This window comes from Thunnus maccoyii, chromosome 1 (assembly GCF_910596095.1).
Source record: "Thunnus maccoyii chromosome 1, fThuMac1.1, whole genome shotgun sequence".
Lineage (NCBI taxonomy): Eukaryota > Metazoa > Chordata > Actinopteri > Scombriformes > Scombridae > Thunnus > Thunnus maccoyii.
In genome coordinates, this window is record NC_056533.1 from 29,041,676 (window position 1) to 29,047,201 (window position 5,526).

Genomic DNA, 5,526 nt, shown 5'->3' on the forward strand with positions numbered 1-5,526 from the left:
AACTATAAAATGAGTAAAAGACCCTTTTCATAGCAGATATTTTGACTTGTCAAAGCAGGAAATGCACAGGTGTAAATAATAACATTAACGATGGCTGGATTGCATTTAGGTGAGCCATTTCCAGGACTGTGGTATCGTGCGTGCTCACTCACAGACATGGTTTACTGGGACACTTAATGGAATGGAGCCATCGTTAGTGTTATTATTTACAGCTGTGCATTTCCTGCTATGAGGAGTCAAAATGTCTGCTGTGAAAAGGGTCTATTACTTTTTGTCCGTTGGTCTGCTGGAGTAACATAAAGCACAGATTCAGAAGCATGGGGGCAGGTGGGCGTGCAGTTGGTGGTCCGACAACAGTTGCAGGCGATACTGTCTCCCAGGTGTGGAGCTGACTGTTGCTCAGCATGAACACTGGGCACCAGATGGCATTAGCCTGCCTGCCCACTGCCCAAGGCTCACTTATCTTCAACACTGTGTGCATTTGTATGTGTGTGTACATGTGTGTGTGTGTGCTATGTCTCCTCTACAATATTGCAGCGACAAAAAAGATATGGCAGTTATCACAGCAAGCTGAGCTACTTTGATCCTAGCAATAAAGACGTGTACTTTGACCTGTTGCGAGATGGTGTGTATAGACTACATAAGCATGAATAGAGTCAGTGAGTCTATACAGGTTGTCTTGGAAGAATGCTTTGACCTTTTTTTTTTTTATAAAAAGTTACAGAACCAAAATATTATATTTAAAGATAATATATTCTAGAGCACAGTACAGTCCCTCTAGCCTTTGCATGTGAGCTCAAGAGTTTTGGCAAAGCTTCAGTATTTCAGTTTCTGATCTAATCTCTTTCATTGGCATCTTCATAAATGTGCCCTCAGTAAAAGCGGGGCCATTCTTTGCTTGTATAACTACTAAGTGAAAGCTACTGTCAAATCTACTGTGTCTCTACAGGATAGAACAAACAACCACAATACACTAATAGGAGATAATGACCAGTGGTGAAAGTATTCTTATCCAATACCACAAAGTAAAAATATTCCCTTTTCAAGTGAAAGTCCTGCACGCAAATTGTTACTGAAGTAAAAGTAAGATGTATAATCAGCAAAATGTGATTGAATTAAGAAGCATTTGTTGGTATAATGTACATTATATTATAGGAATAGTGACATTTTAACATTATAGATAGCTAGGGGGATGAACTACTACTAAGTACATTATATACTGTTGGGTAGTTTAATTCATCCATTCATTATCTATATCCTCTTATCCTTTGCAGGAGGGCAGAGGGGCAGGACCCTATCCCAGCTCACAATGGGAGAGAGAGATAGATCACCAATGTATCACAAGGCTAACATATGTAGATATAAAACTATTTAAACTCACATCTTTGGGCAATATAGAGTCACCAGTGTACTTAACCTGCATATTTTTAGGTTGTGGGAGAATACTGAAGCACTGTTTAGTATTGAGTATATGTTTAGTATAGTATCACCCTTGGTGATGTAGAAGCATACAGTATAAAAGTTGTATAATATTAAACTACTGTACTTTAAAATTGTACTTTACCTGCATTAACTGAGTTTTTTACCACTTGGGAGAACACAACAAGCCATAAACTCATTGATGTGCACTATTATCACCCTCCAGACACATAAAAATACTCTACTACTCTAAATATTCTAATAAAAAAAGTTCAATGACCTTTTTAAACACTCTGAAAGTTACTCCTCCTTGAAAAATCCACAATCTATGAATACACAATTTGTTTTACTTCCAAAGTTGAACTGCTTGACAAAAGAGCCCATTCTCAGCGTAAGTGCACTGGAGGCTTCAATTTTCCACATCACACTTGTGTAAGTTGCATATTGGACCACATTTGGCTCCAAACTAGTCGTGATGTCACAAATCATGCTCGCAGGTCCACACCTTCAACTCAGAAAAACATTTCCTCTTCAGCAGATGAATATGAAAACAATCTCTGCACAGCCTAAACATCCAACTGAAGGAATAACACATTTTTGAATGGAGGGGGACTTGGCAAACTCGTAAGGAAACAGTTGCTTATTCACATATTGAGCAGATACAGAGCAACATTAACATTTATTTACTCATATAACTTGTCAACTGATGAATATAACTCCAGCATTAAAGGTGCAGTGTGTAGAATTTGGTGTCATTTAGCAGAACGGACTTGACAGAAATGGAATATAATATTCATAAGTATGTAAAAATAAGAATTTTTGTGTTTTCATTACCTTAGAATGAGCCCTTTATATCAACATAGGGAGTGGGTCCTCCTCCATGGAGTTTGCCATGTTGCACTGCCATGTTTCTACAGTAGCCCAGATTTGACAAACCAAACACTGGCTCTAGAGAGGGCCTTTCACGTTTTCCGTGAGTTTAACGGCCACTGTAGGTTCTCCTACATGCTTGGTAAGGGAGTGGGGAGGGGTATTCAGTGGGTTGCAATCTGCAACCTCACTGCTAGATGCCACTAAGTTCTATACACTGGTCCTTTAACTCTACTTTTATATCTTGTTGGTAAAACCTGTCTCTTTAGCAGCTTAGTACAGTACTTGAGAAAAAGTATTTGGTTAGTTAATTACTTTCCACCACTGATAATGACCCAATACTCAGTGAGCTGGCTGGATTTTTTGATAATGGAAATGTTTGGGTGTGTTTTAATTCCATTACTTACCCAGTCCGGTCTCCAAACTGGTGCTAACAGACAAATGAATGGACGGAAAGAGAAGAGAAAAAACTGCACTGATGTACAGACTAGCTGCCACACCAACTTTACAGCCTCAAACTGAAACCTCCTGGCTGACTTACTCCTGGCTAAAAGAAGGGGACTAAAAGAAGAAGATGAGCTTCCTGTAATGATGAGCTCCACCACTCCCCTCTGATGTTCAATGAGAAACAAATGAACTGACTTTGAAAAGCGGGCCACATGAAATGGCCATGAAGTGAGAGTTTGCCTTTGATCCAGTGCCTTTACTGGCGGAGAGCCTCCCATTTTGGGGTTCTTCGTTCGAGAGATACACTCCTGTTTCAAGAGGAGTCAGGCTTTTCATTTTATTACTTTTTTATTCTGGTTATCAAAAAGCACTGAAATACACATTTCATATGAGCACACACTGTCTGTGAAGCCACTCAAACAGGCAAATGTCTCACAGCATGGAAAACAGTGTCATTGCTGACTGTAGGAGGTACAATTTGCACTGACGATGTACTGACAATGTAGACAGTACATTTCCAGTTTACCCTTTTTGGTAGATGTTTCCATGGTAACTGAGGTTCTCCTTTAATGAAGCAGTAATCCAGCAGGGGACTGAAACAGGGACAATATGGCCAGTGGCATTTGAGAATTTTATCACATTATGTGTGTATACGTATGTGTTTGTGTGAAGTAAACAGCATGAAGTCAATCAGATTGTCAATCACAAGCACAAGATCGGACAGTCTAAACTTTTTGCTGCAAGGCTCTTACGTCGGAGTTATTTTAGAAGCTGTCTGGCATCTTGCCTTGATAAATCTGTCATGCAGCAATAGAAATAAATGGAACGAGACGGAAAATATATATCGTGGCCAACAAAGAACCACAAATGAAGAACCATGGACTTACTTAAAAGGAAAAATACATTGAATATTTCAAAGAAGTACATCAGATGGTGCAAGGCGAGCTGTTATAATACCTTTAAACTGTAAAGTACTGCCTAAAATAAGTCTTTGCTGTTTCAGGGAAAATGCAGTTTTGTGTTGTAGATTTGTACCCCGCCTTAAAATATTTAAGAAGCGTCAAAGTGTGAAAACTTTCATTTTAAAAGATGTTAGCATGATAATACTGCAAGGACAGACACACAGGCAAGCTTTTCTGCCAAAATAAGCAGACATGGCTGACACAGTTTGAAACCACAGGTATTATTCAATTCCCTTTTAGAAATATTTCCTAAACTGAGACACACACACACCACAGTCCCAAGTAGTAGACTTGAAGTGAAAGTTACCACAGATCTATTTAGCAGATGCCTGATATCCCACAGTTTGGAGCCAGAGGAATCACATAAGCTCAGTGTGTACTCTGTATACTGGAGCCCTCCACATGTTCTCCTCTCCGCTACACTGCTTCGCTTTATTTTAAACTGCTGATGCTTTTCAGGTAAAAAAGTATAATTACTCAGTAAAATTTTCAGTGTCAGAACATATTGATTTTTTTCGTCGCCCTTGACATGACCAATAGATGATCTGTTGGTCAGTCTGTCAGTCCACCGCTTTGTTCCAGACTGAGATATCCCACTATACTTGCCATTAAATATGTGGTCTTCTGAGGGTGAATCCCAATAACTTTTCTGGTCCTCAGACTTTTCACTTAATTTGTCCAATATTTGTTTTATGAGCAAATACTGCAAAACTAAATTCTGTCATTCCCATCAGCCTCGGCTATACTGTACTGTTTAGTGTTAATTAACAAATGTTAGATGATGAATATGGTAAACATTATACCTGCTAAATATCACTGTGAGTATGTTAGTATGCTGACTTTAGCATTTAGCTGCAGCCTCACAAGAGCATGGCTGTAGACTTCTTGTTCTTTTACATAAACAGTCACTTGGAGCTGAAATGTTAGATTAAGTGGAGAGTTGTTTATTTACTCAGACATGTCTCTGAGGCAGTTGATAGGTGATAGGACACGACAGTATTAGGCCTTCATGTGAGGAAGTGATAATTAAGGCATCCTTTCACCCCGAAGCTTGTAAGTGCTAACAAATATGACAGATGTTGTTTGAAGTAGTAGCTAACTTTAAAACTAAAACTGATACAGATAATAAATTGCTCTTATATTGGATTACATCTTTAAGTGTCACTTCTCTTGAACCACCTGCTTAGCGTAATCATTGGTTATTCAGACTGTATTCATCCACTATAGGAGACTGATTATTGATTTAACTTTATTAGCAGAAATAAATTGACAAACTGTCGCCTAAAGGATTTCTGGGTTGTGGAAACACAAATTGACAGAAGCAGCAGGCGACATATAAGTGGAACTCCACAGCAACAGATTCATTTAATATTCAGTTTGATATTTCCTAGTGTTCCTCTGTTTACACCCCTTTTTAATGACTTAATTGCCTCTTAACTGTCATTAGTGACACCAAGCTTTACAGAAATTATGGAAATTATTGTGAGATTATTGTTTTTGTCTGGCACATTTATACGATAGATCTAATAAAGTGCAGTCAGGGCTACGTGAGATGATTTCCATCCAGATGGAGGACAGGAGTGAGATGAGGGTTAATGAGAATACAGTGATTCATTCGCTATATCCCAGGACACCTGCAAGAAACAGCCTGTTATACACACATATCGGAGATAACACATACACAGTTAACACTTTGTAAACCTGAAAACCCCTTAAAAGGAACAATTTTAGAGCATGAATTAAATATGACCAAGCCTCAATCTCAATATGGATTAAAACAGTTAACACACACACACTGCTACAGTACACACACAGCTGCTGGGGTGGT